The sequence below is a fragment of the Solanum verrucosum genome, unplaced genomic scaffold (assembly GCF_900185275.1).
Source record: "Solanum verrucosum unplaced genomic scaffold, falcon-dt-bn FXZP01000228.1, whole genome shotgun sequence".
Lineage (NCBI taxonomy): Eukaryota > Viridiplantae > Streptophyta > Magnoliopsida > Solanales > Solanaceae > Solanum > Solanum verrucosum.
Genome location: NW_026020210.1, coordinates 2,486,016 through 2,508,744, shown reverse-complemented (window position 1 = coordinate 2,508,744; position 22,729 = coordinate 2,486,016). Strand labels below are relative to the sequence as shown.

Genomic DNA, 22,729 nt, shown 5'->3' with positions numbered 1-22,729 from the left:
GGCTAAGGGTGGCAACATCTAACACCCAACTCAAACACCCAACATGCAAATTAACATAATATTTCAACTTAAAATGTACCAAAAAAAGAATTAGTACCTTGATTTGGAATTTATCCGGACTTAAAGAGATGTGGGTATCTCTTCTTCATATCCTCCTCAGCCTCCCAAGTAGCTTCCTCAACAACTGATTCCTCCATAAGATCTTGACTGATGCTACCTCCTTGGTCCTCAATTTGCGAACCTGACGATCTAGAATCAAAACCGGTACCTCCTGATAAGATAGGTTGTCCTCAATACCAATATTTTCAGTAGGTATAATGAGTGAAGGAGCACCCATACACTTCTTCAACATCGAAATGTGAAATACCGGATGGAATGCTACTAACTCTGGCGGTAGCTCCAACTCATAGACAACATTGCCAATCCTCTTAGATATCCTGTATGGACACTACATCGGGAACTAAACTTCCCCTTCTTGCCAAAACTCATAACACCCTTCATGGGTGAAACCTTCAAATACACCAAATCATCCACCTTTAACTCCAAGTCTCTTCTCCTAACATCAATATAGGATTTCTAACGACTCTGCACTATTTTCAACCTTTCTTGAATAGTCTTCACCTTCTCCATAGGTTGATGAACCAAGTCTGGTCCTATCAACTCAACCTCACCAACCTCAAACCATCTAATAGGATATCTGCATCTTCTCCCATAAAGATCCTCATAAGGATCCATTTGGATGATAGAGTGATAACTATTGTTGTAAGAAAACTCGATGATAGGTAAGTGATCATCCTAATTATCCTTGAAATTGATCACACACTCCATCAACATATCCTTTAAAGTCTGGATTGTATGCTCTGCTTGACCATCTGTCTGGGGATTGAAAACAGTACTCAAGTTTAACTTCGAACCCAAACCTTTCTGGAAAGATTTTCATAATTGTGTGGCGAATTGCACACCTCTTTCTGAAATAATGGACACCGTAACTCCATGAAGTCTGACTTGTCTTGAATATATAATTTGGCATAATCCTCTGCTGAATATGTAGTCCTTACTAACAAGAAATGGGCTTATTTAGTCATCCGATCTACAATCAACCAAATCAAATCATGCTACCTGCGAGACCACGTAAAATTAGTAATGAACCCCATATTGATCATTTACAACTTTCATTCCAAAATATCTATGTTCTAAGCCATACCACTGTGCCTCTGGTGCTCTACCTTAATTTGTTGGCAATTCGGGCACTTAGCAACAAACTCTGTAATACCAATCTTCATACTACTCCACCAATAGACTTCTCTCAAGTCACGCTATATCTTTGTGGAACCCGGATGGATAGAGTATCTGGAGCTATGAGCTTCCTCCATGATCCACTCTTGAGGTTCATCAACCTTGATACCTCAACACACCATCTCCTCCTTATTCAAAAGCCATCATTTTCTGCTTATGAACATTTACCTTCAATTCAAGAAAAACATGGTCTTAGTCTTGTTTCTCTTTTACTTCACTAATGATGATTCAGCCCCATCATCACCACTACTCCTCTTTCATTGGAATCCATTTATCGGACTCCCAATTGTGCAAGTTTGTGCACATCTTTGGCTAATTCTTTCTTGCCTTCCTCAACATGGGCGGCACTATCCATAGACAATCTTCTCAAAGAATTAACAACAAGATTAGCCTTACCTGGGTGATAGAGAATACTCATATCATAATCCTTGAGTAACTCCAGTCACCTCATATGTTTGAGATTAAGCTCTTTCTGACTGAACACATACTTCAGGTTTTTGTGATCGGTGAACACATATACATGAACACCATAAAGATAGTGACATCATATTTTCAAAGTGAACACTATAATAGCCAACTCTAGATCATGGGTTGGGTAATTCTTCTAGTGAATCTTAAGTTGTCTGGAGGTATAAGCTATAACTTTGCCATTCTGAATCAATACACAACCCAATCAAACTTTGGACGCATTGCAATACATAGAAAAAGCCTTGTGTACCCTCCGGTAAGGTCAACACTGGGTAGTAATCAACCTAGGTTTCAATTCCTGAAAGTTCTTTTCACAAGCTTTAGATCATTAAAAATTTGTTGTCTTCTAAGTCAACTTAGTCAAAGGGTATGAAATAAACGAAAATCCCTCGACAAACCTTCTATAATAACCAGCCAATCCCAAGAAACTCCTAATATCATTTGGAGATGTGGGTCTAGGCCAATTCTGCATTGCCTCAATCTTTTGAGTGTAAACGCGAATTCCATCACCAGAAACAATGTGACACAAAAATACCACTGAATCAAGCCAAAACTAAGACATCAAAATTTTGTATACAACTCCCTATCCTTTGGAGTTTAGAGAACTACTCAGAGATGATTAGCATGATCCTCCTCATTCCTCGAATAAATCAGAATCTCATCAATGAAAAAAATAACAAACATATCAAGATAGGGATTAAACACTCTGTTTATAAGGTCCATGAATGATGCAGGAGCATTGGTCAAACAAAAAGACATGCCTAGAAACTCATAATGACCATAGCAGATCCTAAATGTTGTCTTAGGAATGTTTCTTTCTCTTACTCTCAACTGATGATAGCCTGTTCAGAGGTCTATCTTAGAAAAACAAGTGGCACCCTGAAGTTGATCAAAGAGATCATCAATTCTCGAAAAAGGATATCTATTCTTTATAGTAACCTTGTTCAATTGGCGGTAGTCATTACACATCCTAAGAGAATCATTTTTCTTCCTTACAAATAAGACCGAGCGCCCCAAAGTGAGACACTTGGTCGAATGAAGCCTTTATTAAGAAGGTATTTCAAATGCACTTTTAACTCTTTCAACTCAGCTGGAGCCATTCTATATGGCAGAATAGAGATATGACGAGTATCAGGAAAATATCTATACCAAAGTCTATTTCTCTCTAAGGAGGGTCTCTAGGAAGATCATCTGGAAAGACCTCTGGAAACTAACTCACGACTAGGAATAACTGAATAGGTAGTGTCTCAACACTAGAGTCATTAACTCGTACTAAGTGATATATGCAACCCTTGGAAACTAACTTTCTCGTCTTAAGGTACAAAATAAAACTTCCTTTAGGCACTGCTGAACTACTCCTCCACTCTATAAATGACTCATTAGGAAACTTAAACTTTCAAACTCAAGTTCTACAATCAATTGGGGCATATTAGGTATGAAGCCAGTCCATACCTAGAATAACATCAAAGTCCACCATATCTCTCTCAACTAAGTCAGCCATGGTGTCCTTTTAATTAACAAAAATGGTACAATCACGATAAAATCTCTCAGCTAGAATAGACTAACAAATAGGTGTGGAAACACTGAAGGGAACAAGAAGTTGTTTATGAATAATATCGAACCTCATAGCAACATATGAAGTCATAAAATATGGACTCACACCAGGATCAAATAAAGCATAAACATCAAAATTAAAGACTTTCAGCATACCAGTGACAACATCTGGTGAATTCTCTTGTTCTTGATGACTGGTGATAGCATACAAATGGTTTCGTTTGTCCCTGAAGTAGCTCATCTAGCTATAGCTCGTCTGGCAGAGCCACTGAAAAAGATTGGGCTCTATTGCCTCCATTATCATTACATTTCCTGTTCTTAGGGCACTCTCTCATAAAGTGACCATTCTGATCACACTTGAAGTAACCATTGGAGCCATCACGACACGCTCCTTAGTGGTTCCTACCACACTTAGCACATGCAGGAGTCCAATTACCTCCTTGTGCCACACTACCTTGAGATTGTGCAGGTCTAGCTCTGAAGTTCTAAGAATTTTGATACTTGTACTCACCTTTGTTCTTTGGTTCAGGTGCACTGGTAGATGATGGAACAAGTCCATTTGGCTTTTGTTGAAAGGATGGTCGGTTTGCATTACTCTTCTGTTGCCTGGACTCATTTTTTGTTGTCTTAGCCTTCTTGTTACAGAACTCTTCTCTATCCCTTAGCTTATCTTCCTCAACTTGTTGCACATGGATCATCAGCCTTGTTATGTCCATGTACTCTATCAACATTGCAGCCTTACCCTCTTTGCTTGATAGACGAGACAACCCAGACACAAACAAACTCATCCTGCTCCTCATATAGGCAACCATCTCCGGAGCATAATGAGAAAGTTGAGTGAACTTGAGGTTGTACTCATACTCACTCATGGATTCTTGCTTGAGAGTGAGGAATTCTCTTACCTTTGCCTCTCTTAGCTCACAGGGAAAGAAATAGCCCATGAAGGCACCTTCGACCACAACCCAACTCACAATTGATGCTCCTTCAACTCTGCTCTTCTTCCGTTGATCAAACCAAATTCTAGCAATACCCTTAAATTGGTAAGCAACTAGTTCCACATAATCAACATCAGAACAATGCATAACCTCAAACACCTTCTACAACTCTTCCACAAAATTTTCCGGATCCTCAGTGACACTTGAACCCGTGAAGTCTGGAGGATTCATCCTTAAGAACTCATAGATTCTAGATGTATCAACCACATCCTATCGAACCCCTCTCTGTTGCCCAGTTTGGTTGGTCGCTACTTGACTAAACATCTGTATAGCATCTCGAAACTCAACATTAGTGACCTTTCCTTTGGGTTGCACTTCTAGTGCATTGGGGATCCCTTGATCCTGAGAATCAACATTCCTTCTAGAAGGACGACCTCGAACACTCTTCGTGAAGGCATGATCTGAAAGATACGCGCAAACACGAATTAGAAAGAAACTTAATAGAGTTGACCTATATCGCACGAAAAGAGTATGAAAGAAGTGAGATAGTTCCTAAATGTCGCAGCTTCCTAATTATAGATGTGACGCGCTTCACACCAATAACTAGGACTTTACAGACATGGATTCATAGACACCCTAGGACTTTTGAACTCTGTGCTCAGATACTAAGTTTATCATGCTCCGAGCCTACACCCTGGACGTGGCCAACACTCTAGAACCATTGTTGGCCCTAAACGAACCCTTGGGCTTGCTCAAATCTCAACCGAAGACATGCTCAACTATAAAAGAACTTTAAAAGTGAGGTCTTAACTCAGTGTCTCAAAATAATAAACTCAGAAATGTATAAGAACATTCAACTGGCCAAAATATGGCAACTCAAGTCTCAAACAACAACAATGAAAATGAAAAGGAATCATGAACTACTACTATGTCTCTATCTATGAAGCCTCTAATAATATGAGGGATGTAGGGACTAGACCCCTGATAATCCTAACAAATGTGAAATAACAGAAATAAATAAGGGATCCCCTGGATGCAAGGAGGCTCACCAAACAACCCTGGAACTGCATATGGTATCAACGATTCGCCTGCTGATGACCCTAATCTTGAACTTGGAAAGAAAGAAATATACTCACCTCTCATTATAAATGTAAAAACATTTACTCTTGGGAATACTGAGTTCCCATTTATTCATTTTAAAAAATGAAACTCAACTCTCCTCATCCTCATACTTAGGTACTCAAGTCTTAAAACAAGTTTTGAAAGATTGTAAAAGACTTCTCAAAATGACTTGAAAGAACTCTCAAGACTTTACTCTTAACTCTACCTTGAATTTGAATTATGAATTCAAGAGTTATCATTCATGTTATGAAGGATCTCTCGTGTTTAGATGTAGTTTAGAGTAGTTAGAATCAGAAAGGGAGTAAAGGTACAGTTTAAAAGGACTTAGACGGAGCAAATGATGGAAAAAAGGGTGGGGACAGGCGACCGTGGTGCATTGTTCGTGCGGGGCGCCAGCCCCTAAACTTCAGATACTCATTTTTGGTGCACTGTTGGCGCACCACCCCAGACCTTTTGCCACATCTGGGGCGCGCCTTTCCCCCCAACTTCCCGATGAATTTTCTTCTTCTATTATTTGTCCTAATTCGCCTTGAATCGAACGGTTTCCTCCCAAGTCACTTAGATTCGAATACCCAACATAAAAACACAAAAATCTACTAAAAAACAACCCTTTAATTCCTAACATTCATCTCAAGAACTCATCAAACTCATTATTAACGATTTAAGAATGAAACTTCTAGAAACTCTTCAAGAACTCAAATCATTCAACCTCAAGAACAAAATTTCGGATTTAAAATCACATGATTGGCGTGTGAGTGAATGAACCCAACACTATGAGAGCTTAAATACTTTTTAGGGATCAACCTATGGCAAAATTTCTCGACAAATCCCAAGAATCTTAACGAACTCCTTGACCTTTCCTCTTTCTCCTCTTGAACTCTTTTCAAAACCCTAAGTGTATTTAGGATTGTGAAAACTGACCCAAATCAGTTTTGAACCCTAAAACATTACTAAAAATATTTAAAGCTGAAGGGGTAAGGAAAAGACCAAACTACCCCTCATTATTTTGGGTAACTTCCCTTCACTGGACATGCTGACTTCAAACAGGCATATCTCCCTCATCCGAACTCAAAATTTAGAAAAATCGATGGCGTTGTTAAAAATAATCCAATGACCTTTCATTTGATATCTTATGGGCCACCTAACTAATAATGTATGGAAAGTTATAGTCATTTGAAGTTGACCAAAAACTCACAACTTAAGCTTAACTTTAACAAATCTCAAATTGGCTCTTTCCAAATTGATTCTTTCTAAATTTAGCTCTTTCTAAGGCGGGATGTTATAGAAAAGTGTTTTAATTTTTAGTGCAAATAGTAGTCTAGTGAAGAAGTTACAATTACAAATTGTCTTCATTTGGAGTACAATAAATGACATCAAAAGAGAGGAAAAAATAATAAATATTTAGACATGTTTCCCAAGAAGAAGTTTGGCTTTTTTTTTCTCTTGCAATGGCTTGTTTTAGTTGCACAACTTGCCAGGCAAAAAATTGTTTGGTCAATCTAAAACAGTAGTAGTTGCAATTGTAATTTACTTGAGAGAATTTTCTTTTCTTAATAATTAAGTAGAAGTAATAATTAAAAGGGAAAAAAAGATAATAATACATTTTAACATCAAATATGGACTATGTATACCCTCGGTATAATAAACAAACTTGTTTGAGTCGACTAACAATGAAATTTGTTTTTAATTATATAATAATCTATTCAAAGATCTATAAATGAGTGTAATCTTCTCATCATCACGCATTAATTTTGTCGCTTTTAAAAGGACTCTTCTCAGCTATAAAAGTACACAACTATGTGACTCTCTAACACATCAATTATAAATTGAATTGTTAGAGAGAAGAATTACTCCGCTATAAGTCACTAAAGTCCCTCCCTCCTCCCACCCCCCATCCCCCCCCCCCCACACACATCTCTTCTTTCTTTCAATGGATTGACCTGAATTTCTAGAAATTTTCAAACCCTCAGAGGCCAACAATTGATATGTATGGTGTATCACCTCAAGATAATCATGAGGTGACTGCACAAATAGATAGGTGGATTCCTGAGGGGAAACATGTTTTTGAATTTTTTTTTCTAGGTATAATAACCTAGGTTATCAAATTGTTTTCGAATTTATTGCTTCAAAATTCTCCCATAAATCCTTGGAGAAAATGAAAAAACTCTATATAAACCTCTTTAAAAAGGTTGAAATGGAGGATTTTTCGAAAAATAAAAATGTTGTTGTTGGTGATGTTGTTGATGATCATCATCAACAACATCATAAAGTGCCACAAGAAGATAACTAATCAAACAATAATTTGTTTGGTCAATCTAAAACAGTAGTAGTTGCAATTGTAATTTACTTGAAAGAATTTTCTTTTCTTAATAATTAAGTAGAAGTAATAATTAAAAGGGGAAAAATAATAATAATAATACATTTTAACATCAAATATGGACTATGTATACCCTCAATATCATAAACACACTTGTTTGAGTCGACTAGAAATGAAATTTGTTTTTAATTATATAAGAATCTATTCAAAGATGTATAAAGAAGTGTAATCTTCTCATCATCACGCATTAATTTTTGTCGCTTTTAAAAGGACTCTTCTCAGCTATAAAAGGACACAACTATGTGACTCTCTAACACATCAATTATAAATTGAATTGTTAGAGAGAAGCATTACTCCACTATAAGTCACTAAAGTCCCTCCCTCCCCCCCCCCCCCCCCTCACATCTCTTGTTTCTTTCAATGGATTGGCCTGAATTTCTAGAAAGTTCAAACCCTTAGGGGACAACAATTGATTTGTATGGTGTATCACCTCAAGATAATCATGAGGTGACTGCACAAATAGATAGGTGGATTCCTGAGGAGAAACATATTTTTGTAAATGCTTTTTCTAAGTATAATAACCTAGGTTCTCAAATTGTTTTCGAACTTATTGCTTCAAAATTCCCCCATAAATCCTTGGAGAAAATGAAAAACCTCTATATAAACCTCATTAAAAAGGTTGAAATGGAGGATTTTTCAAAAAATAAAAACGTTGTTGTTGGTGATGTTGTTGATCATCATCATCAAGTTCCACTAGAAAATAACTCATCAGACAAGGAGACTAATCTTAATAAAACTCCACCTCGAGCTGAAATCAGTCGTTCACGACGTCGTCAATGGAAAATTCCATGGACTGAAAGAGACCACTCGTAATTAAATTATATTTTTCTTTTTCATTTATTAAAGTTATGAATAACTTAGACATAAACTACCTTTCAACCTTTACTTCTATGTTTTCACACACATTTACAAATTTTGTTTTGTTTTTTGCATGTTCGTTTTGATTTACTTTTTTTTGCATGTTGGATTTGAGTTTTCTTGACACCTCCTTTATATGAAACCTTTTTTTCCTTGAAACAAAAATAAATAATAAAAACAATGAAACTTTAAGAAACTTACCAACAACTCAAAACATTCAATCTCAAGAACGAAATTTTGGATTTAAGATCACATGTTTAGCATGAGGGTGAAGAATTCAACACTATGAGTGCTTACATACCTCTTCGGGATCAACCCTCGGTGAAATTATTCGACAAATCCCAAGAACCTTGACGAACGCCTTGACCTTTCCTCTTTTCTCCTATTGAACTCTTCTCAAAACCTAAGCGTATTTAGGATTGTGGAAACTAACCCAAATCATTTTTTACCCCTAAAACATTACTAAAAATGTTTAAAGCTGAAGGGGTAAGGAAAAGACCAAACTACCCCTAATTATTTTAGGTTACTTTCCTTCACTGGACAGGCTGACTTCAAATGGGCATATCTCCCTCATCAAAACTTGAAATTTAGAAAACTAGGTAGTGTTGGAAATAGGATTAAAAGACCTTTCATTTGATATCTTATGGGCCATCTAACTCATCATATACTGAAAGTTATGGTTGTTTGAAGTTGACTCAAAACTCACAACTTAAGCTAAACTTGAACAAATCTCAAATTGGCTCTTTCCAAATTGGTTCTTTCTAAATTTAGCTCTTTCTAAGGAGGGAAGGAGGGATGTACAATATCTCCCCCTTGGGAATATTCATGCTCGAATGAGATTACTCAAAGTAGACTAAGGGTGGAAACATCTAACACCCAGCTCAAACACCCAACATGCAAATTAACATAACATTTCAACTTAAAATGTACCAAGAAGATAATTAATACCTTGATTTGGAATTTATCCTGACTTAAAGAGATGTGGGTATCTCTTCTTCTTATCCTCCTCAGCCTCTCAAATAGGTTCCTCAACAAACTGATTTCTCCATAAGACCTTGACTGATTTTACCTTTTTGGTCCTCAATTTACGAAACTGATGATTTAGAATCTGAATGGGTACCTCCTCATAAGATAGGTTGTCCTTAATACCAATATTTTCAGTAGGTATAATGAGTGAAAGATCACCCATACACTTCTTCAACATCGTAATGTGAAATATCGGATGGACTGCTGCTAACTCTGGCAGTAGCTCTAACTCATAGGATACATTGCCAATCCTTTTAGATATCCTATATGGACAACTACACCAGGGACTAAGCTTCCCCTTCTTGCCAAACCTCATAACACCCTTCATGGGTGAAACCTTCAAATACACCCAATCATCCACCTCAAACTTCAAGTCTCTTCTCCGAACATCAGTATAGGATTTCTGACGACTCTGCATTATTTTCAACCTTTCTTGAATAGTCTTCACCTTTTTCATAGCTTGATGAACCAAGTCTGGTCCTATCAACTCAGCCTCACAAACCTCAAAACATCTAATAGGATATCTATATCTTCTCCCATAAAAAGCCTCATAAGGAGCCATTTGGATGTTAGAGTGATAACTATTGTTGTAAGAAAACTCTATGATAGGTAATAATCATCCCAATTACCCTTGAAATTTATCACACACGCCATCAACATATCCTCTAAAGTCTGGATTATGTGCTCTCCTTGACCATCTGTCTGGAGATGGAAAACAGTACTCAAGTTTACCTTCGAACCCAAACCTTTCAAGAAATATTTCCATAATTGTATGGCGAATTGCGCACCTCTATTTGAAATAATGGACAACGGAACTCCATGAAGTCTGACTTCTCTTGAATATATAATTTTGCATAATCCTCTGCTGAATAGGTAGTCGGCAAGAAATGGGCTAATTTAGTTATCTGATCTACAATCACCCAAATCAAACCATGCTGTCTGCGAGACCATGTCAAACTAGTAATGAAATCCATATTGATCATTTTCCACTTCCATTCCAGAATATCTATGTTCTGAGTCACACCACTAGGCATTTGGTGCTCTACCTTAACTTGTTGTCAATCCGGGCACTTAGCAACGAACTCTATTATACACATCTTCATACTACTCCACCAATAGACTTCTCTCAAGTCACGATATATCATTGTGGAACCCGGATAGATAAAGTAGCTGGAGCTATGAGCTTCTTCCATGATCCTCTTTTGAGGTTCATCTACCTTAGGTACACACAATCTACCTTGATACCTCAACACACCATCTCCCATTTGTTCAAAAGCCATCACTTTATTCTTATGAACATTTACCTTCAATTCAAGCAAAATAGGGTCTTGGTCTTGTTTCTATTTTACTTCAGACACTAATGATGATTTAGCCCCATTCATCACCACCACTCCACCTTCATTGGAATCCATTAACCGGACTCCCAATCATGCAAGTCTGTGCACATCTTTGGCTAATTCTTTCTTGCCTTCCTCAACATGAGTGGTACTATCCATAGACAATCTTCTCAAAGCATTAGCTACAACATTAGCCTTACCTTGGTGATAGAGAATACTCATATCATAATCCTTGAGTAACTCCAGCTACCTCATCTTTCTGAGATTAAGTTCTTTCTGACTGAACACATACTGAAGGATTTTGTGATCGGTGAACACATCTACATGAACACCATAAAGATAGTGACACCATATTTTCAAAGCGAACACTACAACAGCCAACCCTAGATCATGGGTTGGGTAATTTTTCTCATGAATCTTAAGTTGTCTGGAGGCATAAGATATAACTTTGTCATTCTGAATCAATACACAACCCAGTCAAACTCTGGACGCATCACAATACATATAAAAAGCCTTGTGTACCCTTTGGTAAGGTCAACACTAGGTAGTAATCAACCTAGTTTTCAATTCCTGAAAGCTCTTCTCACAAACATCAGATCATTAAAATTTTGTTTTCTTCTAAGTCAACTTAGTCAAAGGGGATGAAATAGATGAAAACCCTCGACAAACCTTCTATAATAACCAGTCAATCCCAAGAAACTCATAATATCAGTTGGAGATGTAGGTCTAGGCCATTTCTACATTGCCTCAATCTTTTGAGTGTCAACGCGAATCCCATCACCAGAAACAATGTGGCCTAAGAATACCACTGACTCAAGCCAAAACTCACACTTGGAAAATTTTGTATACAGCTCCATATCTTTTAGAGTTTGGAAAACTACTCTGAGATGACTAGCATGATCCTGCTCATTCCTCGAATAAATCAGAATGTCATTAATGAAAACAATAAAAAAAACATATCAAGATAGGGATTAAACACTCTGTTCATAAGGTCTGTTAGTGCTGTAGGAGAATTGGTCAAAGCAAAAGACATGACTAAAATGTTGTCTTAGGAATGTCTCTTTCTCTTACTCTCAACTGATGATAGCCAAATTAGAGGTCTCTCTTAGAAAAACAAGTGGAACCCTGAAGTTGATCAAAGAGATCATCAATTATCGAAAGAGGATATTTATTCTTTATAGTAACCTTGTTCAATTGGTGGTAGTAACCACTATCCTAAAAGAACCATCTTTTTTCCTCACAAGTAAGAACGGAGCGCACCAAGGTAAGACACTTGGTCGAATGAAGCCTTTATTAAGAAGGTATTTCGAATGCTTTTTTAACTCTTTCAACTCAGCTGGTGCATTTCTATATGGCAAAATAGAGATATGATGAGTATCAGGAAAATATCTATACCGAAGTCTATTTCTCTCTCAGGAGGGTCTCTGGGAAGATCATCTCGAAAGACCTCTAGAAACTCACTCACAACTAGGACTAACTGAATAGGTGGTGTCTCAACACTAGAGTCATTAACTCGGACTAAGTGATATATGCACCCCTTGGAAACTAACTTTCTCGTCTTAAGGTACAAAATAAAACGACCCTTAGGCACTGCTGAAGTACTCCTTCACTCTATAAATGACTCATTAGGAAACTGAAACTTTACAACTCAAGTTCTACAATCAATTGAGGCATATCAGGCATGAAGACAATCCATACCAAGAATAACATCAAATTCCACCATATCTAGCTCAACTAAGTCAGCCATGATGTCCTTGTGATTAAAAAAAATGGTACAATCACGATAAAATCTCTCAGCGAGAATAGACTCACCAACATGTGTGGAAACACTAAAGGGAAAAAAAAGTTGTTCGGGAATGATATCGAACCTCATAGCAACATACAAAGTCACAAAAGATAGGCTCGCACCAGGATCAAGTAAAGCATAAACATCAAAAGTGAAGACTTTCAGCATACTAGTGACAACATCTGGTGAATTCTCTTGTTCTTGACGTCTGGTGATAGCATACAAATGGTTTACTCCTCCGTCTATACCTAAAGTAGCTTATCTAGTTGTAGCTCTGTCTGGCAGAGCCACTGAAAAAGATTGGGCTCTATTGCCTCCATTACCATTACATTGCATCTTCTTAGGGCACTCTCTCATGAATTAAGCATTCTGACCACACTTGAAGCAACTAGTGGAGCCATCACGACGCGCTATTTGGTGGTCCTTACCACATTTAGCACATGCAGGAGTCCAATTACTTTATTGTGCCACACTACCTTGAGATTGTGCAGATCTAGCTCTAAAGTTCTAAGAATTTTGATACTTGTACTCACCTTTGTTCTTTGGTGAAGGTGCACTAGTAAATGAGGGAGCATGTCCGTTTGGCTTTCGTTGAAAAGATGATCGGTTTGCATTACTCTTCTGTTGCCTAGACTCATTTCCTGTTGTCTTAGCCTTTTTGTTTCAGAACACTTCTCTATCCCTCAGCTTATCTTCCTCAACCTGTTGCACATGGATCAACAGCCTTGCTATGTCCATGTAATCTATCAACATTGCAACCTTACCCTCTTTTCTTGATAGACGAGACAAGCCAGACACAAACAAGCTCATTTTTCTCCTCATATAGGCAACCATCTCCGGAGCATAACGAGAAAGTTGAGTGAACTTGAGGCTGTACTCATACACACTCATGGATTCTTGCTTGAGAGTGAGGAATTCTCTTACCTTTGCCTCTCTTAGCCACGGGGAAAGAAATGCTCCATGAAGGCATCTTCGAACACAACCCAGTTCATAATTTATGCTCTTTCAACTCTACTATTCTTCCATTGATCAAACCAGATTCCAGCAACACCTTAAATTGGTATGCAACTAGTTTCACATATTCAACATCAGAACAATGCATAACCTCAAACACTTTCTGCAACTCTTCCACAAAGTTTTCTAGATCCTCAGTAACACTTGAATCAGTGAAGTCTGGAGGATTCATCCTTAAGAACTCACAGATTCTAGATGTATCAACCATATCATGTCGAACTCCTCTTTGTTACCCAGCTTGGTTGGTCACCACTTGACTCAACATCCGGATAGAATCTCGAAACTCAGTATTAGTGTCCTCTCCTTGGGGTTGCACTTCTGGTGCATTGGGGACCCCTTGATCCTGAGAATCAACATTCCTCCTAGAAGGACGACCTCAAATAGATCTTCGTGGAGACATGATCTGAAAGATACATGCAAGCACGAATTAGAAAGAAACTTTATAGAATTGAACTCTATTGCATGAAAAGAGTATAAAAGAAGTGAGATAGTTTCTAAATGTCGCAGTTTCCTATTTATAGATATGGCGCGCTTTACACGGATAACTAGGACTTTATAGACACGAATTCATAGACACCCTAGGACTCTTGGACTCTGTGCTATGATACCAAGTTTGTCATCTCCCGAGCCTACACCCTGGACGTGGCCAACACTCGAGATCCATTGTTGGCCCCAAGAGAACCCTTAGCCATGATCAACTCTTAGCGGAAGACTTACTCAACAATAAAAGAACTTTAAAATTGAAGTTTTAACTCAGTGTCTCAAAATAATAAACTCAGAAATGTATACGAACATTCAACTGACCAAAAGTGGGCAACTCAAGTCTCAAACATCAACAATGGAAATGAAAATGACTCATGAACTACTACTATCTATCTATAGATAAAGCCTCTAATACTGTGAGGGATGTAGCGACAAGACCCTCGATCATCCTAACAAAACTGAAATAACAGAAATAAATAAGGGATCCCCTGGTGCAAAGAGGCTCACCAAACAACCCTGGAACTGAAGATGGTATCAACGAATCTCCAGTTGATGACCCTGATCTCATGTATCTGCATTATGAGATGATGCACGCTAAATGAGATCAGTACATTGAATGTATGAGCATGTATGGGGAGTACTGAACATAACATAAAAGCTTGAACTTGGAAAGAAAGAAACATACTCACCTCGACTCTACCCAACTCAACCACAAATCATAGATACTCAACTCAATGCAGTATAAAACAACAATAAAAATGCAGTTTATATAAAGCATTTAAAATAGTAGATAATAACTCAATCTATTTAAAAATACAATAATAACTCAGTCTGTATGTAAATATATAAAATAACTCTGTTTGGGAGATTCCCTAACCGAAAACCATCACTATGAGTTATGTAATGATACAACATCTCGCTCTTGCTTCCAGATTTTCCTATACCTTGCCGGGGTATAAAACTCCTCAACTAAGTGGATCCACTAAGCTATGCTTAAAAAGCAATAAGAAATCAACTAAAAAGTATGACCCTTTCTACCCACGTTGGCTACATAGTTTATGAGGACTTTGAGTTGTATGGACTCGCTCCTATATCGGTGCTCAATACTACTCCCAAAAATATAACTTAGCTCATATAATTTAAAAATATTTCCTCATCCTCAAACTTTGAGATTATTACTCAAAATGTTCTCATAAAAGGTATTATACTCAAAGCTCATCATGAACTCATTTGGAAATCGATGTTTCCTCTCATTTTAAATGTAAAAATATTTACTCTTGGGAATACTTAGTTCCCATATATTCATTTTAAAAAATGAAACTCAACTCTCCTCATCCTCATACTTAAGTACTCAAGTCTTAAAACAAGTTTTAAAAGATTAGAAAAGACTTCTCAAAATGACTTGAAAGAACTCTCAAGACTTTACTTTTAACTATACCTTGAATTTAAATTATTAATTCAAGGGTTATGATTCATGTTATGAAGGATCTCTCGATGTTTAGATGTAGTTTAGAGTAGTTAGAATCAGAATGGAGTAAAGGTAAACTTTAAAAGGACTTAGACAGAGCAAACAACAAATATAATGGTTGGGGCAGGCGACCCTGGCGCATTGCTGGTGCAGGGCGCCAACCCCTAAACTTCAGAGACTCATTTGTGGTGCACTGCTAGCGCACCGCCCCAGACCTTCTGGCGCATCTTGGGCGCGCCGCCCCAGCCTCTACCCAGAACTTCCCGACGAATTTTCTTCTTCGATTATTTGGCCCTAATTTGCCTAGAATTGAATGGTTTCCTCCCAAGTCACTTAGATTCGAATACCCAATATAAGTACACAAAAATCTACTCAAAAATAACCCTTTAACTCCTAATATTTATCTCAAGAACTCATCAAACTCATTATTAACGATTTAAGAACAAAACTTTAAGAAACTCATAAAAAACTCAAATCATTCAACCTCAAGAACAAAATTTTGTATTTAAAATCACATGATTGGTGTGTGGGTGAACAAACCCAACACTATGAGGGCTTACATACCTCTTAGGGATCAAACCTTGGCGAAATTTCTCGACAAATCCCAAGAATCTTGACGAACGCCTTGACCTTTCCTCTTTTCTCCTCTTGAACTCATTTCAAAACCCTAAGTGTATTTAGGATTGAAAACTGACCCAAATCAGTTTTGACCCCTAAAACATTATTTAAAATATTTAAAGTTGAAGGGGTAAGGAAAAGACCAAACTACCCCTCATTATTTTAGGTAACTTACCGTCACTTGACAGGCTGACTTCAAACGGGCATATCTCCCTCATCCAAACTTGAAATTTAGAATATTCGGTGGTGTTGGAAATAGGATTAAAACACCTTTCATTTGATATCTTTTGGGCCATCTAACTAATCCTGTACGGAAAGTTATATTCGTTTGAAGTTGACCCAAAACTCACAACTTAAGCTTAACTTGAATAAATCTCAAATTGGATCTTTCAAAATTGGTTCTTTCTACATTTAGCTCTTTCTAAGGCGGGATGCTACAAAAAATAATTTTAATTTATAATGCAAATAGTAGTCTAGTGAAGAAGTTACAACTACAAATTGTCTTCATTTGGAGCACAATAAATGACATCTAAAGAGAGAAAAAAATAATAAATATTTAGACATGTTTCCCAAGAAGAAGCTTGTTTTTTTTTTCTTTTGCAATGGCTTGTTTTAGTTGCACAACTTGCAAGGCAGTAATTTGTTTGGTCAATCTATAACAGTAGTAGTTGCAATTGTATTTTACTTGAAAAATTAATTTTATTTTCTTAATAATTAGGTAGAAGTAATAATTAAAAGAGAAAAAAGATAATAATACATTTTAACATCAAATATGGACTATGTATACCCTCAATATCATAAACGCACTTGTTTGAGTCGACAAAAAATGAAATTTGTTTTTAATTATAAAAGAATCTATTCAAAGATCTATAAATGAGTGTAATCTTCTCACCATCATGCATTAATTTTTGTCTCTTTTAAAAGGACTCTTCTCAGCTATAAAAGGACACAACTATGTGACTCTCTAACACATCAATTATAAATTGAATTGTTAGAGAGAAGCATTACTCCACTATAAGTCACTAAATTCCCTCCCTCCTCCCATCCCCCCCCCATCCACCCCTCTTCCTTCTTTCAATGGATTGGCCTGAATTTCTAGAAAGTTCAGACCCTCAGGAGTCAACAATTAATTTGTATGGTGTATCACCTCAGGATAATCATTAGGTGACTGTACAAATAGATAGGTGGACTCCTGAGGAGAAACATGTTTTTGAAAATGCTTTTTCTAGGTATAATAACCTAGGTTTTCGAATTTATTGCTTCAATATTCCCCCATAAATCCTTTGAGGAAATGAAAAATCCCTATATAAATCTCTTTAAAAAGGTTGAAATGGAGAATTTTTCAAAAAACAAAAATGTTGTTGTTGGTGATGTTGTTGATGATTATCATCAACATCATCATCAACAACATCATCAAGTGCCACAAGAAGATAACTCATCAAACAAGGAGGCCAATCTCAATGACACTCCGCGTCGAGCCGATCACGACGTCGTTGACGGGGAATTCCATGGACTAAAGGAGAACACTCATAATAAAATTATATTTTTCTTTTTCATTTTCTAAAGTTATGAATAACTTATACATAAACTACTTTACAACCTTTATTTTTATGTTTTCACACACATTTACAAGTTTTGTTTTTTGCATGTTAGATTTGATTTACTTTTTTTGTATGTTAGATTTGAGTTTTCTTGACACCTCCTTTATATGAAACCTTTTCTTACTTGAAACAAAAATAAATAATAAAAAGAAAAATATTTTCAGCTATATTATATATATATATATATATATATATATATATATAAAAAAAAAAAAAAAAATATTTTTTCCGTCAAGAATTTTATTTGTTGTTTTGTGATTGATTTCAGTTACTTTTATGACTGCATGTAGATATCATTATATTCTAATTTTGATATAGGAAAAATCCAATCATCATTTTCAATGAGTCTTGAAATACAATAAGTCACTTACTACAACATGTAAAACTGACTTAGCTTGTTGGTGCATATAAATTTAAAATTCTTTAAAATTAATCTTTTGTTATAAACTTTATTTCAGTTTGCTTCTTTTTTTTTCAACAATTTTTTAATCACGTGGCATGGTATATATAGGTTGTTTCTCATGGGACTGAAAAAATTTGGGAAAGGAGATTGGAAGAGCATCTCAAGGCACTATGTTCTTTCGAAGACACCAACTCAGGTGGCAAGTCATGCTCAGAAGTACTTCTCTCATCGTACTAGTAAGACTCCAGTGGATCGTCCTCGCCCTAGCATCAATGACATTCAAACTGTCACCGTTAATTCTAGGAGGACGATGAAAACAACTGTGACAACAACTCCTCAGATCAATAACAACATACTTGCTTATAACAACACTTATCAAGTTGGTTCATCATCAATGCCTTTTCACTATTCTAATTACACATTTAGTGGTCCAACTTAGCTAACAAATCCAATGGGGAGCTATCATCAAGGTGAAGCATCAGGAAGCAACTCATTCGTTATGGAACAAAACAACAACAACAACAATCTCTATAGGCCAGTGTCACCTTGCCTTTCTCTTTTGATGTACTTGTCTTATTCTAGGGGGAATAACCACCAAGTCTAAATAGAATTGGGAATCTATTGTGTTCTAGTTATTTATTAATTTTAAAACTTCTATACTTTTGTAACATCCCACCTTAGAAAGAGCTAAAATTAGAAAGAATTAATTTGGAAAGAGCCAAATCTGAAATTTTACAAGTTATGCTTAAGTTGTAAGTTTTGGGTCAACTTCAAACAACCATAACTTTCAGTACAAGATGGGTTAAGTGGCCCATAAGATTTCAAATGAAAGGTCTTGGAATCCTCTTTCCAACGCCACCGAGTTTGCAAGATTTCGAGCTCATATGAGGGAGATATGCCCGTTTGAAATTAGTCTATCCAGTTAAGGAAAGTTACCCAAAAATATGAGGGGTACTTTGGTATTTTCCTTACCCCATCAACTTAAAACAAATTATGGTAATATTTAGTGGTCTAAACTGATTTGGTTCTGTTTTAACAATCCTAATTACACTTAGGGTTTTAGAAAAAAGTTCAAGAAGAGAAAAGAGGAGAAAGAAGGAAAAGGTTCAAGACGTTCGTCGAGATTCACTGAAAGTTCAAGAAGAGAAAAGAGGAAAAGGTTCAAGGCGTACGTCGAGATTACTTGTGAATCGAGGATTGTTTCGCCAATGGTTTTATCCCTAATAGGTATGTGAGTTCTCATAGTATTGAATTTGTTTAGCCACATGCCAATCATGCTATTTTAATGCAATTTCATTCTCAAAGTTGAAGGTCTTGAGTTCTTGATAAGTTTTGTTGAAATTTCACTCGTAATCTTGATTGTTGGGGTTTTGATGAGTTCTTGAGATGAGTATTAGTAATTTGAGGGTTGTTTTGAGTAGATTATCATGTACTTAGGTTGGATATTCAAATCTAAGTGAGTTGGGAAGAAACCATTCAATTTTAGGTGAATTAGGATCAGAAAATGAGAAAGAAAATTCATCGGAAAAATCTGGGCAGAGGTTGGCAAGTGCGCTAGAAAAGTACTTCTGTAGTTTGGGGCCTGGCGCCCTGTGCCAGCCAGTGTGCCCCAACAACTATTTTGTAGTTTATGGGCTGGCGCCTACCAGTGCGCTAGGGTCGCCTGCCCCCACTCGTTCTCTGTCATTTAGCCCGTCTGAGTTCTTTCAAAGGGTACATTTACTCCCCTTTAATTATAATTATTCTAAACTACTTCTAAAAATCTAGAAATCATTCATACCACGAATCATAACCTTGAATTCATAATTCATCATTCAAATTCAAGGTAGAGTTAAGAGTCAAGTCTTGAGAGTTCTTTTGAGTCTTTTGAGATGTCTTTTGCAAACCTTTTTTAAAACTTGTTTAAAGACTTGACCATTTGCGTTGAGTAAGAGTAGAGTTGAGTTAATTTTATTTAAAATGATATATGGAAACTAAGTATTCCCAAGAGCAAATTTTTTTACATTTAAGATAAGAGGAAACATCGATTTCCAAAAGAGTTCATGAGCAGTTTTAAGTACTATCTCTTTTTTTGAGAAATCTTTTGAGTAATAATCTCAAAGTTGAGGAAGAGGAAATGTTTTCTTTAAAACATATGAGCTAAGTTATATTTTGGGAGTAGTGTTGAGCACCAATATGGGGGAGAGTTCTAACAACTCACATCCCCCATAAACCATGTAGCCAACGTGGGTAGAAAGGGTCATACTTTTTAGATGATTCCTTATTGCTTTTTAACATAGACTAGTGGATCCACTTAGTAAGGAGTTCTATACCCCGGCAAGGTATAGGACAGTTCTGCCAGCGTGAGCTAAACGTTGTATCATGACATAGCTCATAGTGATGGTTGTCAATTAGAGAATCTCCCAAACAGAGTTTATTTTGTATTTTTGCATACAAACTGAGTTATATTGCAATTTCAAATACATTGAGTTGTTATCTATAGTTTTAAAAGCTTTTCTTTATATTGCTATTGAGTTGAGTTGAGACAAGGTAAGTTGTTTCTTCTGTTCTAGTTCAAGTTTATGTCATGCCTTAAATTTCCCCTCGTATTCTCGTACATTCCATGTACTGACGCCATTTGGCCTGCATCTTTTATGATGCAGATACAAGTAACCAAGATCAGCATCCAGCGCTTCATTAATCCAGTTACGTTCCAAAGTTGTTTGGTGAGCCTCCTTGCTTCCAGAGGATTCCCTATTTACTTTAAGTTATTTTATTTTGTTATTAGGATGTCGTGGGTCTTGTCCCGACGTCTATCTCAGTTAGTAGAGGCTTCATAGATAGATAGACATATTTCATGAGTCTTTTCATTTCAGTTGTTCATGTTGAGACTTGAGTTGCCTTTTGGCATAGTGGAATGTGTTATTTATAAAACATTCTGAGTATTTCTTTGAGACATTGAGTAATGTTGTGCTTTTTAGTTCATCTTAATTATGAGTAAGTCTTCCTCTAAGAGCTAAGCTGGGCCAAGGGTTCGTTTGGGGCCATCAATGGTTCTCGAGTGACAGTCGCGTCCAGGGTGTAGGCTCGCGGCGTGACAAAGTTGGTATGTGAGCACAGAGTTCAAGAGTCCTAAGGTGTCTATGAAGCTATGTCTGTAGAGTCTTAGGGTGTCTATGAAGCTATGTCTGTAGAGTCTTAGTTATTGGTGTGAAGCGCGCCACATCTATAATTAGGAGGCTACAACATTTAGGAACTATCTCACTTCTTTCATACTCTTTGTGTGATAGAATTCATCTTTATAAAGTTTCTTTCTAATTTGTGCTTGCGCGTATCTTTCAGATCATGCCTCCACGAAGAGTTGTCTGAGGTCGTCCTCCAATGAGGAATGTTGAGGATCAAGGGGTACCTAATGCATCGGAAGTGCAACCCCAAGGAGAGGTCACTAATGTTAAGTTCCGGGATGCTATATGTTGAGCCAAGTGGTGACCAACCAAGCTGGGTAACTGAGAGGGAATTGACAGGATGTGGCTGATACATCTAGGATCTGTGAGTTTTTAAGGATGAATCCTCCAGATTTCACCGGTTCAAGTGTCACCGAGGATTCGAAAAACTTTGTGGAAGAGTTGCAGAAAGTTTTTGAGGTTATGCATGTGATGATGCTGAGCTAGTGGAACTAGTTGCATACCAACTAAAGGGTGTTTCTAGAGTAGGGTACGATCAATGGAAGAAGAGAAGAGATGAAGGATCACCAATTGTGAGTTGGGTTGTGTTTGAAGGTGCCTTCATGGGGCGGTTCTTTCCCCCATAAACTGAGAGAGACAAAGGTAAGATAATTCCTCACTCATAAGCAAGAATCTATGAGTGTGCATGAGTATAGCCTTAAGTTCACTCAACTGTTCCGTTATGCTCCGAAGATGGTTGCTGATATGAAGAGCGGGATGAGTTTGTTTGTTTCTGGGTTGTCTCGTCTGTCTAGCAAAGAGGGTAAGGCTATGTTGTTGATAGGGGATATGGACATAGAAAGGTTAATGATCTATGTGCAACAAGTTGAGGAGGATAGGTTAAGAGATAGGGAGGAGTTCCAAAACAAGAAAGCTAAGACAACTAAGAACGAGTCCTGGCACCAGAAGAGTTATGCGAACCGGTAATCTTTTCAACAAAAGCAAAATGGATCTGCTCCATCATCTTCTAGTGCACCTGCACCAAGGAACAGAGGTGAGCTCAAGAATTAGAATTCGCAAAACTTCAGAGCTAGACCTGCACAGTCTCAAGGTAGTGTGGCACAAAGAGGTAAGCTAATATCTTTTTTTCCTTTATGAGAACCAAAAAAGCTGAAAAACTTTTTATTTTTACCTTTTCGAGAACCGAAGAGTTGTTTATCTTATTTCTTTTTGCTTATAT

General features: G+C 37.0%; 1 pseudogene; it reads left to right on the top strand.

The window, feature by feature from the left end:
- The first annotated feature begins 7,360 nt into the window (after window positions 1-7,360).
- Window positions 7,361-18,950, top strand: LOC125830363 (transcription factor SRM1-like; annotated as a pseudogene).
- Window positions 18,951-22,729: the final 3,779 nt, after the last annotated feature.